A 19,276-nucleotide genomic window follows, 5' to 3' on the forward strand; every position below is an offset into this window, starting at 1 on the left:
AAAATTCTTCAAACGGATGCTAGTAATGAATATTGGGCAGCCATCCTGCTTGAATAAATTGATGGTAAGAGACACCTCTATGCTTATAAAACTAGAAAGTTTTCTCAAGCTGAAATGCATTACCATTCAACTTTTAAAGAAATATTACAAAGTGAAAAATGGAATAAAAAGTTTGAATTCCATCTCATCGCCATCACTTCTGGTAGAATTAGACATGGCATCTTTCCCTCGGATGACCAAGTTTAAACGAGCAGATTCCAAATTCTCAAGCGCTTCGATGGGCTGAATGATTTTCAAAATACTCTTTTGAAACCAAACATATTCCTGGAAAGAAGAATGTGCTTGCCGACTTCTTATTAAGACTAAAAGCACCAAAGAAATCAACATGTACATCAAAAGGCCCACTTTCCATATACTCAATCATGGAGTAAAATACAATATTGAGAAGATTAAAGATTTGCCAAGCTGGAAATACCCCTAGGAGATTGTAGAACAAATTCAGAATGACAGCCTCACTGAAAACCTGGAAAACCTCATGTGGCGGTGCCACACAAATCTATTCAGATTTAATGGAGGTTCGATTCTTTATCCTTTCGGGCTAAATTTGAATTACCCATTCATACATCCTCTTATCTGGAAGGAAAATGATTTCTCTGATCAGCTTAAGACGTTATTATGGTACTTAACCAATAAGTACTTAATAGCTATTGAAATTTCAACTAGAAGATTCATTGCCAACCTCACCAGGATATTCTCACTCGGAAGAAACATCGAAAAAGAAAGTGACAAAAATCTCTTAGACTTTCTCAACTAGTTTTATCCTCCTACTCACTGGAAATATCTTTTGGAGAAAGAATTAAGAACCATGACACCAAATCCTAAAGTCCACACTATCCTGTTTTTCCGACACCCATGGCATTTTTTCAGAAATAATGGCAACATTATCAATGCCTCACAGGAAATAGAAACCGCATCCTATAAACCCCACTTGGACAGCAGAGAAGCTCGAATTCACAGATCTTATCTAGGACCTATTGAATGTTGTGAACACTAGTACCAAGAACTCCAGAGAATTTTGTGCGAGGAGAACAATACCATTCTTGAAGATGCATGGAATTATAATGTACCCACTGCATGGGATCATTATGACCTAGCACTAGAAACTAAGGAAGCACTCAGGTAATGCGGACAAGCTGCTTCATCCCAAGATCATGAAATGACAGGTGTAGATGACATTGTCCAATCTACTCAAGACCCCTATGCACATTGGGGAGGTCCTCTTTCCCAAGATCCCTATGATCCAGGACCTTCGTCCTTATCTCAAAATATGGACACATCCTTCTATGCATAGCCGTCTAATTGGCCTCAGCCAAGCATTCCTACCGACACTGCAGAAGATGACAATACAAACTGGGCTTAAGAAGAAGCATCCCCCTGGGCTCACGAAGAAACATCCTCATCACATAAGCTAAATCAGATCCTCTCACCAGAAGACCTTGAAGCTCTTGAACAAAAATATGAGGAACATCTTCTAGCAACAACACACAGCTCAGATGACTTAGACTATGACTACAATGCTCGTGAAGGACGAGACCGCTGATCAAATCCATTATCCATACAAATTAGCAAGCTACTGTTCACTTTTACTGTAGCACTAGGTTAGGGAAAATACTGTTCATAGCATGCAAATAATTCCCTTCCAGAAGTTTCTGATGTCTCTGTTTGTATCTAGACCCATGAGCTTGGTCATTGTGTATTTGTGACCTCTTATTGTCTATATAAGGCAATGATGATGTAATGTGTTGGACAGAGTCCCTTGAAGTGAAAGTGAGTGTTTTGTGAAAACCTCTCCATGGCTTTCTAAACTCTCCTCTTCTCCGGCGTGGTAGGATCCTCTAAGAAATGCAACTTGGGTAGGTTAGAAACGTTTCCATCCTGGCATCTCTGAGTGTCTCTAGGCTTTGAACTAAAGGGCTGAGTAGTTTTCTGCTAAAAGGCTGTCCATGGAGGGCTTGAACGGGAGTTGTTCGCCCACTGTGGGAAGGCATACCTGTAGAAAATTGACTTCATCCTCCCTGGTTCTAAGTCTAGGTCCATTCATGATATCAGAGCTCTTCAGGATCTGAATCCAAATCAGTTTTACTAGGAGTTTGATAACAAGGAATGACACACAGAGTTTGTTCACATGGTTCTTCATCCACAGAATAAAGATTCAATATCATCATCTTGAAGAGAAATACCAGTTTCATTCTCTATATGATGTATCAAATGATTTTGATCTTTTTTTTGCCTTAGGACAGTTTTTAACAAAATGTCCCTTTTGGTTGTAGATAAAGCATCGTTTTGATTTCTTGTGGCCTGAATGATCATTCCTCTTGCGTAGGTATTGCCATTTCTTCTTCCTTCTGAAATGCTTAGAGCCATGTTTGGATTTGTTTATCCAGAGCTTCTTGAAGTGTTTCTTTTTTCTGGAGGATTTACCACAAGAACCATCATAGTCTATCTTGGAGCATTTAATTTTCAGGTTCTGACGAGAACAGGCTCTGTCAAGTTCTCTGTTGTCGTTGACGTAGGTCTGAATCATCTGGTGTTTGATACATAGTTTTTCAAGGCACAAATGAATTTCTTGTTGGATTTCTCCCAATGGAACATCCTGGATCCTTCTTTGTTTGGACATAAAGGTTCTCTTTATTGTTTGGGATAGTTCTTTGGGGATGGAGGTCAAGAAAACATGCTTCAAGTTTGCATCGGCTCCAATTTGACAGAAGAGCTTAAGCATTTCACGATAATTCTTATCAAGATATTTTTTCTGGAGAGAGCAGTATCTTCTTTGAAAAAAATTCCTTCTTTTGAGTTCTATGAGATCAACGGGTTTTCCCACAAAGAAATGATATAGAAGAGTAATGGCATGGCCAAAGCTTGGGGAAAGCAAAATGTGAATTTGATCCTGTTCTACTAAAGATTGCTACCAAAGTTTGAGGCTACATGTGAACCTTGTGACAAAGTTGAAAAGAACATCATACTTGTCCTAGTTGGTAATGGCTTGCGTATTTAGCCAAGTATGAAATTCCTCAAGTCTTTTTGGCTATTTGTGATAAGGTATGTCATCAATAGTGAAAAATTATTTTGATGAAGTGGACACACTTTGAGAGTGATTGTTTGGCTTAACAACCTCTGGTTCAGAAGGATTTGATTCCATATCATGGTCTAGAGGGTCGGTCATGAATATTGATGAAGTTACTGGTACTATAGGAAATGAGTCAATGGTAGGGTTTGAAAGGATGATGAGGATAAAAGAGATACCGAATCTGATTCAGTGTCAAAAATATTTGGAAATGCTGGTTTTGTTAAAAACATAATTTGATCTGTTGGAATGACAAGATCAATTTGTAGTGGAGGTTGTGAAGTAACAAGATCAGGCTGTGGATCAGGCTGTGGTTTTTGATTACCCAAATCTCTTAAGAAATATTCCAACGAGTTTGATAGCATCATTTGATCGGCTCCCTTATGATAAGAGAGGATTTCTCGGGCATCTTTTCCTTTCCCTTTTCTTTTCTTATGTGGTCAAGTTCTCTGAGATGATTCCTCATTTCAGCCACATCTGGCTTTTACTGTATTTCTTCGCATTTAGATAAAGGGAAATTTAAATTTTGGGCATAAAGCATTCACAATTAACAAAACATGGATCTGGCTATGAGTTTGTTTGGGATTGGCTCAAAAGTTCGCCCAATATGCGAAAGAGTCTTAAACTCACTTGAGATTCCAAAATGGAGCCCATGCAAGCCCGGCCCTAAGCTAATCAAACTCGGCCTGATTAAGGGAATGAAAGTGCGGCCATTCAGATTTCAATCGGCTGACACCCATTTTCGAAGCCAATTCCAGTCTGAACACATGAGATGGAAGGAAGGTCTTGTTCAACTGTACACGTCGAAATTGGAAGAAAAGGCAAAGGAGAATCAAAGAAGGAAAGGAGCGTGCAGTTTCCATCTTGACAAAGGGAGCGATCTCCGCATTCATGGACCGGTATTCACGGCCAAAACAGAGCAAGAAAATCTGGTTATAAAAAATGCGGAAGATTCTCGGTCAAGTGGGATGGCGACTTTTCAGCATCTATTTATTCATTGCAAAAGAGACCTCGTAAAAGTAAAGGTGTAAGTTTTCTTCACGGAAGAAAGAGGAATACAGAGAGAAAGTTATGGTGGGCAAAAAGAAAAAAAAAAAAAAAAAGAAAACACCCTTAACCAATCATAAAATTTTGCCGACCAGTGACAAGCGAGGTTAGGCCCTTATTTGAAACAATCATGGCTACTTCAAGTCCTTTGAAACAACCAATGTTACTTTTGGTTTATATTTGAAACAAGATTTACTTCGGATCCTTATTTGAGAAATGAAGGCATTTTGAGCCATTTTTTGAAATTTTCCCCAAATTAAAACACCATCTTCGAATTTCCCTATTCTAGTTTTAAAAATTTGAGATGTTTGACGTTAATCAAGTTCTGATTTTGAACTCTAAAAGGTCGAAAAAGAGAAAAAAAAAAAAAGCATAAAGTTAAAGTATAGAGATATCCAGATATGTGATCAATTACAAGCCGGAAAACTCCTTTCAAATTTACGCCTAATATCTATTTTATGTCCTTTGGACTATGGCCTTTTAACAGTAATATCGGATTAAAATCATTAATTTATGAAACAATGTCACAACTTGTTAGATATATTTGTAATGCACATCATCCACAAATACTAAATCTTTCACATACAGAATATATCATGTACGTTCTGTATAGTCTGATTGTATCTAGAATCATAACATCGTATATCTATAGTATATTAGTTTATGTTATAGATAAATGATTGAAATTATTTGCATAATGCCTTCCAGTGATATACAAAAGGCCTTTACTTTATCTATATCTTGCTGACATAACCTTTCAATCAAAACTGGTCACCACCAACTTAGATAGTTTTCGCCACAATTCACTAAGAAAGGCTTTGAATCCTAGATTCACATTGTTGAATCGACGCCAACTGCGACTCAACTCCACCATGGATGAAAACCTCACGAGACGAGACAACGCAACTCGTCCAAATCTTTACCTTCGTAGCCCGTTGCCCTTCGGTGCTTGTTACTCAACGAACCGCCCATCGGACAAGTAATTGTCCTCCGAGTTGAACACTGGAAACAGAGACTCGGATCGCTGCCACATGCGGCTGGACGGTTGAGACCACAAACTTAACCTAGTTCATGTGTTACTAGTCTCCTTTTTTATCCGTGCCAGCTACGTGCTCAGGAAGATTACACCAGCATCAAGCAACCGCCATATCATTTGGGCCACTCGCCGCTCCACATCACCACAACATCAGTGTTATTAGAGTTGGCAATTTGTGGCCAAGTATCTTAATCGGGTTTTGTAATCTTGTCAAGCAATTCATCCAAACGTAGACCTGTCAAATGACTGGTTTGGGTTCTGATTTGCAAGTCAATCGGTCAAAGCATAGGATTGACAAAGTTGGAAAATATGCCAATTAGCACAAAAAGGAGCGCTCGTGTATTTAGATGCATGAGTGTAAATGATATGTAGGGAAGTTTCGTGAATGCACCGGTTATTCTTGTTTAATTAACGCTTAAAAAAAAAAAAAAAGAGGGAACGAGAAAGGAGGGGCTTATTTTTCTTTTGAGTAGGTTTTGTCTGCTTTTGCCTTATCACTTTCTTTGCAACTTAGCAAGTGAGATGGTGGAAGATTTTTGACTTCTTTGTTAGGAAGAAAAGAAGAGGAAAATGCAACGAAGTGAGCAAGATATTAGAAGACTTTTGGGTTGCTTTCCATGTTACACGCTCTGAAGTACATTATCCAACGATGATGATTTGGGACTTGTGTGCTTTCCAGACAATTAACAAATCAAATTTTATTTAAATTTGACAATTCATCGCCCTGCTCATTCTCTTCTTTTAATATTTAAATATAAATTTAAAATAATCATGTTACAACTGGAAATTTCGAATAAAATATATCAAGCTACTAATAGTTGGATCATAATCTATAAAAGATGTTCATATTGAGAATTTTGCAAATGAATCCATTTTATAAATAAAAAACATATTGTTTGTGGCACTCTACATTCACTCCATTGATAAATCTAATTATCTAGGCTATTTCATAGCTTAATTTCCAAAATCAAGCTAATTTTAGTGCAATCATCTTCTTTTATTGGGATGCTAGATATATTTGAGTCTGGTTTTGTGTCATCTTTATTGATATGATCTGCAATTTACTGAATCTTACAAATATCCGAAATATTGTCAAAGTCTTTTATGTAACCGTCTTTATGTTTAATCTGTGGTATTATATATCAATCCATATTGCTTTGAGATATAAATCTATATACTATAATGATCATTTGAAAAGGTACGGCATAGTCAAGCATTCAAAATGTGACTAAGCAATAATATGAACTCTTTTCAATCTCTTATATTATTGTAATTCTTTTATTGGTAACACCGGCCACATAATACTTCATAAAAGGAGGTTAAGATCATGATAACCATATAATAATTTTAATTTAAGTAATAAATTAATTCCAAGTAAGGTTAAGATTCTGATATAATAATTTTGATTTAGTAACTACATTAATCTCAATAACAGATAAGTCTCTTAACTTAAAAGCTATAAATGTGTTTTTCTTATTAGTAATGATGATTTTATAGAATTCGCATCTTAATATTTAATTTGAAAAATTCGGTGGCCAAACCGATGCAAAACAGACAAGATATAACATGAACATGAAACAAATTAATCAAAAGATGAAGGAATAAACCAAACCAATTTGAAAATTTATTGCCTCCTTTCATCACCTTCTTTTAAAGCTATTTAAAATTTAAGATAAGCGAGTTGCAATTTTAAAATTTAGAATGAAATATATATAACATAATTAATCAAAATAATTCCTATTGGAAATTTTGCAAATCAATCCATTTACGTATTGGTGTTCATGGCACTCTAGATTCACTCAGTTGCTAAATCTGATTATCCAGGATGTTTCACGACTTAATTTCCAAAATCAAGCTGTTTTCATTGCAATCATCTTATTTTGAGTGGGATGCTAGATTATTTGATCTAATTTTATGTAATCATCACTGATATGATCCGTGATTTATCGATTCTCAAATATTTGGAATATCATTACCATCTTTTATAGAGTCGTCCTTATGTTTAATGTGCGGTATCATATATCTTTCTATATTTGTTTGAGATCTAGATCTATATACTATGAATGATCATTTGGAAAGGTTGGGCATAGTCAGGCATTTAAAAATTTGTCACATTAATTTGTAACTAAGTAATAATGTGAATAACACTTTTCAATCTCTTATATTATTTAACTGCTTTTTGTTGGTAAAACCAGCCACTTAATACTTCATATAGTGAGGTTAAGATTATGATACATATATAATGACTTTAATTTAAGTAAATAAATTAATTTCAAGTAAGGTTAAGATTCCGATATATACATATAGTAATTCTGATTTAGTAATTACATTAACTCCAATGACGGATAAGTGTCTTCACTTAAAAGCTATCCGTGTGTTTTTCTTATTAGTAATGGTGTTTTTAGATAGAATTCACGTCTTAATGATTTTATTTTGGGAAATTCGGTGGCCAAATCGATGCAAAACAAGCAAGATATGCATGAACCCGAAACAAATTAATGAAAAAGATGAAGGTGCAACAAGGAATGCTGTGCTCTTTCCATTTTTACTAAGTAGTGGAAATATGGATTGACCAATTACACCAAGGTGATCATGTGATCGGCGCATAATATAAATTTTCTTAGTAGAGAGATAGTTTAATCTTCTAACTAAAGATTTTTGTTTGGAGATTAACGCGGTTGCAAATGTCAATAATTCAGAATCGTATATGATATAGATACAAAGTTGATTGGATTTTTTAAAAGTTCTCTACTATGGTTAAAATAAAGAAAAGCTCAAAAAGCATCTTCATTTTGTATCACGATTTCACATTATATCCCCTATTTCTAAAGCTATGATCTCTTATTTAAAATTTGTTATTGAATGAGTGGGACATAGAAACTCCTAAAATGTGACCCACTGATTGATCAATGAAATTTCTAGGAAACTTCCGGGATGACTTGTAAACCGCGTTCTACTTTTTGGCATGTCCTTGAAATGTGACTAATGGACAAGAATTTCTTGAACAATTTTGTAAACCGCGTATGATGAAGACATTTCAACAAGGATCCCTCATCTGTAATGCAGGATGGAGGAAGACTTTGACTTCCTTCCCCTCGCCAATCTTTTCTCTTGAGTAGATTTCGTCGGCTTTTGCCTTATCGCTTTCTTTGCAACTAAACAAGCATGGTGGAAGACTTTTGACTTCTTTGTTCATAAAAAGAAGAAGAGGAAAATGCAACAAAGCAGAGGAAAGATATTAGAAGACTTTGGCTTTCTTTTCCGTGTTACATGACTGGTAGATTAGCTAACAAAGATGATGATTTGGGACTTGTGTGCTTTCCAGACAAATTAACCAATCAAGATTAATTGAAATGTCCTTCTCATTACCTTCTTTTAAAGTATAAAATTAAAATTTAAGATAAGCAAGTTGCAACTTTAAAATTTTGACTTGTGGTTGGATCATAATCTATAAAATTGTTTGTATTGAAAAAATTTCAAATCAAATCATTTTCTAAATAAAAAATATATTGTTGGGGCACTATATATTCACTCCATTTCTAAATCTGATTATCTAGGCTATTTCACATCTTAATTTTCAAAATCAAGCTGATTTCACTAAAATCATCACATTTTTAACGGGATGCTAGATATGTTTGACTTTGATTTTGTGTGATCTTCATTGATTTGATCCATGATTTATTGAATCTCACAAATTTTCGAAATACTTGGAGTCTTTTATGTAGCTGTCTTTATGTTTAATATGTGGTGTCGTATCTTCCCATATTGATTTGGGATCTAAATCTATATACTATAAAGATCATTTGAAAAGATAGGGCATTGCCAAGCATTCAAAATTTGTCACATTATTTTGTACATAAGTAATCACGTGAATAACTCTTTTCAAATTTTTATATTATTTTAACTATTTTTATTGGTAAAACTGGCCATGTAATGCTTCATAAAGTGAGTTTAAGATTATGATACATATATCATTATTTTGGTTTAGTAATTACATTAGAATTGCATATAAGTGTCTTCACTTAAAAGCTATTCGTGTGTTTTTCTTAATAGTAATGGTGTCTTTAAATAGAATTCACATCTTAACATTTAATTTGGGAAATTCGGTGGCCAAACAGATGCAAAACAGTAAAGATATAAATGAACACCAAACAAATTAATCAAAAGATGAAGAAGGGATTAAAAAAGAAGAAAAAGAAAGAAAGGTGTTGACTATATTAATTAATATTCGAAGTCCAGCGCCTTTTTCCCAACCTCCATGACGCCAGAGATTGAGTGCTCATCATACTGACAGCCGTCGCTCAGATCCAAGCACACCTAAAAAGCAAACTTCCCTGAGAGATAGAGAAGGGATTTGATATCTGTGTTGCTTAGAGCTACTACAACGGAGAAAGGGACGAATTCACAGGCATCAACCGTAGCTTCGTATGAGGTTTTTTGAAGTTTTCGAGGAGTAAACACCCGTTATGAATTCACCGATTATCTTACCATGGCATGGTTTTTCTTGACCGTGGAACCTGCCGATGTCAAGCTCAAAACAAACTTGTACAGACAGACTCTTTCAAAGCACTAGAAGACGTCGTGCACTGAAGTGGAGTCATTGGAATAGGCTCTCATTGAGGTGGGCAAGAGAAATGGATGGAACTGGAAGAAAGAGGAGGGGTAAATGTCTTAAACTCGTTTTTCTCCCTATTTAGTATGATTGTGGTATTGTTGGTGAAGTTGTAGTTTATTCATCTAGTCGATTCTATACAGTTCAGATAGTGGCCGCTACTGCTATCAGCCACTATGGCGACGAGAACGGAATTCTCACTGACAGTGGCCAATAGTGGCCGGTATCGCTGCAATAGCTCCGGTCAATGGCACTATTGCGGTGGCAGCGAACGCTACTCATTTTGATTCTCTCTCCTCTCACTCTTAGTCTGACATAGTAGCCACGATCAGTAATGGCTTTCCGAGTGGCTCCACCAAGCTTCTGGCGAGCCAATGCAGCAGCTCGTCCTTCGATTGTCGCCACTTCTTTGTCGCCAGCCTGACAACAAGCCGACATAAGCCACCTCTGAGCCATCCGGCCCCGCCCTTTCGCTCTATCACTCACTGAGGCAAGTCAGATCCGGGATCTGGACGTCAGGTCTGAGCCCACCGAGCCCACATCTGGCGTCGCTGACCCTGGGCGACCCCAAATCTGGTCTCGCCCAAGGCCGATGACGCAGTCCAAAGTCCCCGATGGCAGTGGCAGGGGTCGACACGGTCAAGCACCGACACGAGCCTTCATGTCTTGTCGGAGCTCGACATTTTTTCACACTTTCCGACATTTATCAGAAAATTTAACGCCTAGTTAACTTTCCTAACACTCTCTGACACTCGAGTTAAAATTTCAACATACAAATTTTCGACATGTGATTCCGACAAGTAAGGTCAATTTTAAAAATTTTTAATAAATGAGGGTTAAAATGTATATATGTGAAAAAAATAATAATAATGAAGACAATAAATGGAGAAAAAAAACCTAATATTTTCTTCTCTTCTTACTCTCATTTTCCCCATTACACAATTCACTTCCCAAGTTTTTTTTTTCTATTTTCTTCTGATATGTTTGACATGCAAGTCTAGAATGTGAATTATTTTTTATCTAAGTTTTATGGATTATTGGAATGGAGTTGAATTTGTCAAATTGAAACAATGATATTAATAAATTGTGAATTAATGTCTTCTAGTGTAAATCAATTCTAGAATTATTATTATTATTTATTTATTGGTGTACTTAAATTAATTTGATTGAAATAATCATAAAAATGATAATTTATTACGTATGTAAATATATACATTTAATATATAACGTGTCTCAACATGTCGGAATTATCTAATATTTTAAAAATGACATGTTGGCACTCTAGCGTGCCGTGTTATGTCACGTCCCGGTGTCGGTGCTACTTAGATAATGATTGATGTTGGGGAGCAGAGAGAGATTGGCAAAAATTTAGTTTGTATCGGTGTCTAGATATTTTTGCATAATTTCCTCAACAAGTGAGGGCAATTTAGTCACTGTAGGAGTAGTTTTACACTATAGAAGTTACCGCTAACATGGTTATTACCTTATGGCAGTTAAGGAGATTTGATCCATTCAATAATTCGCATGGTATCGGTTAAGTAAAGGTTGTATATGAAGATTTGACCGAACATCTTGTCGGAGTTGATGATTGTGTGGGAGCTATAATCAAAACGTTGGATGTGGGATCCGATGATGTACCATTTCTCATAATCCACGGAATGGGTGGTGTTGGCAAAACAACCCTTGCTAAGGTCATCTTCTACAAACTATCTTCTTGCTTTGACCAATGTTGTTTCCTTGTAGATGTTCAGGAATCATCAAAAAGCAATGATGGTCCGGTAAATTTGCAAAAACAGTTGTTATCCAAGCTCCTTGGTTCTCATTCTATTAACCAAATTTGTCATGTGAATGATGGGATCAAAATGATTAACAGAGGAATACTTAGAAATAAAAAAAAAAAATACTCATTATTCTTGATGATATGGATAAACAAGAGCAATTGAAAAGTCTTGCAAAAGAATGTGATTGATTCAGTTCAGTAGCAGGATTATCATAGCTATGAAGGACAACAATGTCCTATATGAAGGCCCAAATGTTTTGACTTATGAAGCACATGAAATGGAATTTGATCATGCTCTTAATCATTTCAGCAAGCATGCATTTAGAAGAGACTATCCACCAAATCATCATGTCTCCCTTTCTAAAAAAATTGTCCATACTTTGGGCAAGCTTCCTTTAGCTCTTAAGATTACGTGTTCATTCCTTATTGGTAAGTCCGACGAATTATGGATCGATACATGGGAGAAACTAAAAGAAGCTCCTCCTATGGAAGTCCAAAGAAACTTGATGATATCTTATGAAAGGTTAGATCCAACATAAAGGGAAATATTTCTAGATATAGATTTTATTTTATTTTTTGTTAATGAGGATAGAATATACCCTTTCTATATGTGGGATGCCTATAAGTACCACCCACACATTGCCATTGATGTCCTCGTTCTCATGTCCTCGATAAAAATCAAAGATGGCAATACTTTCTAGATGCATAACCAAGTACAGGACTTCGGAAGGGAAATCGTCCATCAAGAGAATTTCAAATATCCCGATAAGCGTAGCAGAGTGTGGAACTATGAGGAAGCGCTTAACATTTTGAAGAGGAAAAAGGTATAAAAAGGGAACAACAATTTATTTTCCTGCAAATTGTTGTTGAGTATTCTTGCAAAAGGATAAATTAACCACTATTCTTGCTTGAAATTGTTTGCTTCTGAACTTCACACGTGGACTTCTCAGTGTCATTGTCAGGAAGTAGGAAAATGGAAGCACTATCAGGTACGACCTAGATATCATTTCATTTATCAAGATACTCTCACATCTGATGAATTTGCTGATTTACCAAAACCTGAGGTTCTTATGAGGGGAAGTTGGGTCCCTTGTTGGAGAGTTCAAGAATCTTCTCTCCAATTTAAAATGGCTTTCTTGGCATTGTAGCTATTCCAAGTTTGAGACAACAAACTTTCATTTGGCTAATTTAGTGGTTCTTAACCTTTCACACAGCTGTAATTTGGAGAAATGGATTGGCTAGGACCAAATCAAAGTACGATACAAGTCCCCTTCTTGAATAAGCATGTCATTTCTTGTCGTTTTTTTTAATTCCCTACAAGCTATTTCTTAATATATATTTTATCAAATTGTTTTGCAGGAGGCCAGAAACATAAAAGTACTAGATCTTAGAATCTGTGAATACTTAAAGAGAACACCTAATTTATCTACGTGGGTGTATTGGAGAGATTGGTTCTTGAAGGCTGCATCAACTTAATTGAAATTGACCATTCCATTGTCAAATTAAAGCTTCTAACTATTTTGAACTTGAATGGATATAAATTTCTTTGAGAGTTGCCTGAAGAAATAGGATGTCTATAGGCTTTGACAGATTTTGTTATGTCTCCCCAAAAGAAGAATATCAACGGTTAATGATAAGCAAACAATCATCCTTAAAATTGCCATACTCAATTGGAGGGCTAGTGAAACTCAAGCGGTTAAATTTATCTAGGTGTATATACATAGAGGAACTTCCAAATTCGATTGGGAATTACAATCATTAATCGAGTCGGATTTGTCATCGACAAGTACTGGTCACCTACATGATTCAATTGGCAATTTCAAGCAACTGAAAGTACTAAGGATGAGTGGCATAAGATGGATGAGAAAATTACCAAGTGTGGTTGGGTTAGTGGAGAAGTCGAAGAGTTAGATGCTTAAGAATGTTGCAACTTGACCGGCAATCTAACAAAATTGGGAGATTGTCCTATTTAAGGATCATCAACTTGTTAGGCACACGTATGTCCAGATTACCCACCACGGTGAGTCACCTCTCTAATCTCCAAACACTTAAAAGCTAAAAAAATGTCCCGAGCTTAAACAGTTGCCGGAACTACCCCAAGTTTGACTCATCAGAGATGGGGCCCAAAAAATTGCTGTTATTCCTCCGAAGAGGAGATGAAATATGAGCTGGAGGAATTTTTCCAGGAGAGACGAATTGGTACCCTATCTCAAGATGAAACCCTTGTCGCCGCTCTTCTCACTAGCATCGGCATCTTATCTCAGTTTAAAACACTAAAATTGTGCTGCAAAAATATGCAATTCCTCCCCCAACTTCCGTCTAGTTTAAGAGAGTTACAACTTCGTGATCTGGTCGCCACGCAATAACCGGATTTTTCCAATTTGAAAAACTGATCAATATTGACATTCTATGAATATTCGCTAGAATTCTCTAGTATATTTGATGTGGAGTCGGAGGAACTCCGTATGGAGCGCTGTGAGCTCAAACAACTGGATGCGCCATTGCAGCTGGAAATGAAAAGATTGAGATTATTATAGATGGATGTATGTGAGTTTTTTTCTAGAAGTACTTAATCCGTCGGGTATGAAGAATCTACACAAGGTAAGTCTGCGACATTGCCTTTCATTAGTCGAGACTTGTGGCCTTGAAGAATTGGGATCCCTTTACTTCCTATCAGTCGTTTATTGCCCTTCCGTGGAGAGGATATCGGACCTTTCGAAATTGAAAATGCCATGGGAGCTCAAAGTAAGATATTGTTGTGAGCTAAAAATTGTGCAGGGTCTCAACCACTTGGAATCTTTAAAGAAGCGGGAAATTTATGATAATGGAGAGTTTGGGGGATGACACCTGAAACGCTGCCTCCGCCTCCGCCATCGTATCCAGGAGTCCCGTCGGCGGCTTCAATTCGTCATTCATGTTCGACGAGCTCAAATCTACTACATTCTTGGACGTATCGCTGCTGCCTCTGTCGTCGCCATCGCCTCTAGGAGCCCCATTGACATTTGGAATATGGCAGCACCTAGTTTCACGCCAGAACTCACACTGGTAATTCTAAATTGCACGCCATATGATTGCACAATTATTTATTTCCCTGTTCAGATTTGGATATGTAGTTTTATTACTAGAGAGGGTGAAGTTTTTAGTGTTGAGCTAATTGGAAAATTGTGTCAATGGACATCTTAGTTTTGATCTGATTTGGTGTGCAGACGATTGTAAAAACCCCACATTTCAAGGGAAGTTTTTGTTCACAATTGTTGAAGGGCTTATGGAGTTGAATCTTGCAGTGCGGAACAGCAATATCCTCACTTTACTTTGACGGCAGTGGAAAGTAATTACTTCCTATGTTGAATCCATTTTACTAACAAAACTGTTGTTGAGTTGTTCGGAAATTTGGACCTTGAGTGGCTAGTATTCTCTTCTTAGTTGTGTTTTCCATGGTCTCAGGCTCCGTAAGGTTTCTCAAAGCTTTGGGAATACAACTTGGCCTCTTCAGACTAAAAAATGAGCAGGTACAATCCGCTGAATCCATTCCTCTTTTGTTCATTAAAACTCCAAAATCTAGAATTAGATTGAAGAGAAAGCTTTCAAATTTAAGATTAGGAGAGCAAATCGCCTAAATCTAAAACTAGATCGAGAGAGTAAGGAAAGAATCAAAAGGAAAAAAAGAGGAAAAACAACTATGAAGGGAGGGAGAGATCTAGGTCAAATCCCTCCCCTCTAGAAGTGGAAGAGATTAAGAAAGTTTCAAAATAGGAGAGGGGTTGGGAGAGAAAAGGTCTCAGCGGGACAAAGGAGACTTGAAAACGAATGTTAATTTCATGGTATTACATATTATGTGAGGAAAATTACCAAAAAAAATCTTAAATTTATTGTATAGATGTCAATTCATACCTTAAACATTTCAATTTAACTAATTTTATAGCAAAGTCTTTGATAATTTATCAATTTAGTGCTCCTGGCTTTTTTTGGTTGGGAATCTTTGGTGTGGACCCGGACTTCTTATGTGACATGGTAGGCGCTACATGGACTTTTTTTCACAATTTTTTGTTAAAATAATATTTTTTTTGTAATTTTCTTTTTCTTGTTATTTTCTTCTTCTTTTTTTCTTTCTTTTTCAATCATGACCAACGACCCTATAATAGGGCCAGCAAGCCCTTGCCTTGATCGTAGCCATAGGCAAAGCTTTCATGGTTGAGGAGGGCCTTCACACCCTCCTTCGCCTATGACTAGTATGGGCCTCGGCGAGGGTTGCAACCCTCACTACCTGCCACAAGGGGTTGCAAGCCCTTGCGCAGTGGTCATCGTCAACAATGGAAAAGAAAAAAAAATGATGATACGCATCATTGTAGCTTTGAGCAAGATGCCTCTAATTTTGAGTCAGGCCATGGCAAAGAAGAGAGAGATGTAGACAAAGGTGGGGCTAAGTGTAGAGGGCGTTGTCGATTTTGATTGAGCAACGACAGCGTCTACTGGGAACAAGGATGGTGAAATTGACTGGCAGTATGGTTGGGGGAGAGAGAAAGGGAGAGAAATTATATGGCAAAACAAAAGGTATTTCATGTGACAGTTATATCATGTGGTGTGATAAACCAATGCAAAGTGAATATCTTAACGTTTTAGTGCCTTAGACCCAAAAAAAAAAAAAAACATTTTAACGCCCATTCGAATGACTTGCATATTGCATGGGCAACATGGATTGATCGATTACACCATGTCAATCATGGTGATTGATACATAATATCAAATTCCTTAGTAGAGGGATAGTTTAATCTTCTAATTAAAGATTTTTGTCTGAAAATGAACATTGCTACAAATGTCAAGAACTCAAGAGTCGTACATGATATAGATACAAAGTTGATCAGAATTTTTAAAAACCTCAAAAATCATCTTCACTTTGTATTTCGATTTCACTTTATATTCTCTATTTTTAGAGCTATGAATCTTTGATTTAAAATTTGTAATTAAATAAATGTGACATGGAAGCTCCTAGTACGATAACCCATTGATTGATAAATGAAACTTCTAGGAAAATTTCGGGATGACTTGTAAACCGCGTTCAACATTTTGGCATGTCCTTTAAACGTGACTAATGGACAAGAATTTATTGAACAATTTTGTAAACCAAGTCTGAGGAAGACTCTTTGATAAGGGTCCCTACCTCACAATGCAAGATGGAGGAAGACTTTAACTTGCTTCCTTCACCAGTCTTTTCTTTTGAGTGGATTTTGTTGGCTTTTGCTTATCAATTTCTTTGCAACTAAGCAAGTGAGATGGTGGAAGACTTTTGACTTCTTAAGTCAGAAGAAAAGAAGAGAAAATGCAACGAAGCGAGCAAAGAGAGTAGAAACCGTGTTACACACTGTGAAGTAGATTAGCTAACAAAGATGATTTGGGACTTGTGTGCTTTCTAGACAAATTAACCAATCAGGATTAATTTAAATTTGATAATTCATTGCCTCTTCTCATTACCTTCTTTTCAAATTTTAATTTAAAATTTAAGATAAGCAAATTGTAATTTTAAAATTTAGAATAAAATATATAAAGTTGCTTACGGTTAATTATAAATCATAAAAAAGTTTATATTGAGAATTTTGCAATTAAATCCATTTTATAAATAAATAACGTATTGGTGTTCACGATAGTCTACATTCACTCAATTGCTAAATCTAATTGTCTAGGTTGTTTCACAGTTCAATTTCCAAAATCAAGTTGTTTTCACCTCAATCATCTTATTTTGAGTGGGATGCCAGACTATTTGACTTCATTTTGTGTAATCATCACTAATATGACCCGTCATTTATCGAATCTCACAATATTCGGAATATTGTTAGCATCTTTTATAGAGCCATCTTTATGTTAATGTGTGGTATCACATACTTACTATATTTGTTTGGGATGTAGATCTATATACTATGAATGATCATTTGAAAAAGGTCAAGCATAGTTAGGCATTGAAAAATTGTCACATTAGTTTGTAACTAAGTAATAATGTGAATAACTATTTTCAATCTCTTATATTATTTTAACTGTTTTTGTTGGTAACACCGGCCACGTAATCCTTCATATAGTGAGGTTAAGATTGTAATACATATAATAATTTTAATTTAAGTAAATAAATTTAATTCCAAGTAAGGTTAAGTTTTTGATACTTATACAATATTTTTTATTTAGCAATTACATTAATTCCAATGACAGATAAGTGTCTTTGCTTAAAAGCTATCCCTGTGTCTTTCTTAATAGTAACGGTGTTTTAAATAGAATTCGCATCTTAGCCATTGCAGTTCAGAGTTATTTAGAGCCAATAGACAAATTGAAGAGTTTGGCATAAATTGAGTTTACATTGTGGTGTCAGGCATCTAGACTTCTTAGGACACCTAAGAAAAATTATGAAAACCTCATACCGTGTGTCACAAAAAAAAAGTTCCATATTATCATTATGTTATGACCAGTTTTATCCATTCATTTTCATAAATGCTGGTCTCTCGTCTCCTAATGCAAATTAGCCCGACAAGATTGACGAAGACTCTTGACTTGCTTTTTCTGGTTGTTGAGGGGTCCTCAATGATGGTGACACTTATTTCTCTGTCTCCTAATGGAAATTGAGGAGTTTGATATAAATTGAATTTACATTGTGTTGTTGAACATTTAGATTTCTTAGGATACCTAAGAAAAATTATGAAAATCATACCGTGTGTCACAAAAAATAAAATAAAATAAAATTTCATATTATCGTCATGTCATGACTAGACGTCGTCATAAAGGCTGGTCTCTCCGAATGCGACTAAGCCGGTCAGATCGGTGGAAGACTCTTGACTTGCTTTTTCTCTGGTCGTTGAGGGGCCCTTGATGGTGACACACTCTTTTTGTTTTTGGTCGAAGTGACACGCTCGTTTCATTATGCCTTTTCTTCTCGTTTTCCTTTTCTGGGCCCCGCTGATGGTGCGACGAGGTTTGACTTGGAAGCAGGTATTCGGATCGGACAGCTGAGGATGATTCCGTCAGGAGCGGGAGCAATTAGAGTGGGCCATGGGGGAAGATGAAGGCCCGGATCGACGCATGCCTAGATGCTAACAGGTGTACCAATTAATTGGGAAGAGGTACTTCAATTTTTTTCCGTCAAAACGACATGTATATTACACGGACAATTCAAATTGACTGATTACACCATGCCAATTTTGTGATCGCCGCATAAAATACATTTTAGTAATAAAAGGGTAATTTAGCATCTACTTAAGGGTTTTGTCTCTAGATGAACAACGCCGCAAATCTGGAGAATTCAAAGTAGTATTTGATGTAGATACAAAGTTTGATTGATTTTAATTTTTTTAATATAATTAAAATAAAGAAAAAGTTAAAAATTAATCTTCATTTTGTATCTCAATTTCACTTTATATCCTCTATTTTCAAGACTGTAAATTTCTGATCTTGAATTTGTTATCAAACGTGTAAGGGACATGGAAATTCATAGGATTACATCCCATTGATTGACTAATGGAAACTTCTATAAATCTTATGGGATGACTCGTCAAATATGTTCTATTTTTTTACCCAACTTTTAAATGAGACTTATGGACAAGAATTTACATTGTGTTGTCAGACATTTAGATTTCTTAGCACACCTAAGAAAAATTATGAAAATCATACCATGTGTCACAAACAAAAATAAATAAAGTTGCA

At 36.0% G+C, this 19,276-nt stretch overlaps 1 long non-coding RNA gene across 2 annotated transcripts; it reads left to right on the forward strand.

Moving 5' to 3' along the window:
* The first annotated feature begins 9,476 nt into the window (after positions 1-9,476).
* LOC120290843 lies at positions 9,477-18,826 on the forward strand. 2 transcript variants are annotated; one of them, XR_005548501.1, is made up of 7 exons: positions 9,477-9,869; positions 11,313-12,423; positions 12,550-12,853; positions 12,959-14,644; positions 14,806-14,927; positions 15,044-15,108; positions 18,566-18,826. It is a non-coding gene; the product is annotated as an uncharacterized LOC120290843 (long non-coding RNA). The 2 variants fall into 2 exon arrangements; XR_005548500.1 differs by having other exon boundaries at positions 11,313-12,853.
* Positions 18,827-19,276: the final 450 nt, after the last annotated feature.

The sequence above is a fragment of the Eucalyptus grandis genome, chromosome 2 (genome assembly GCF_016545825.1).
Source record: "Eucalyptus grandis isolate ANBG69807.140 chromosome 2, ASM1654582v1, whole genome shotgun sequence".
Taxonomy (NCBI): Eukaryota; Viridiplantae; Streptophyta; class Magnoliopsida; order Myrtales; family Myrtaceae; genus Eucalyptus; species Eucalyptus grandis.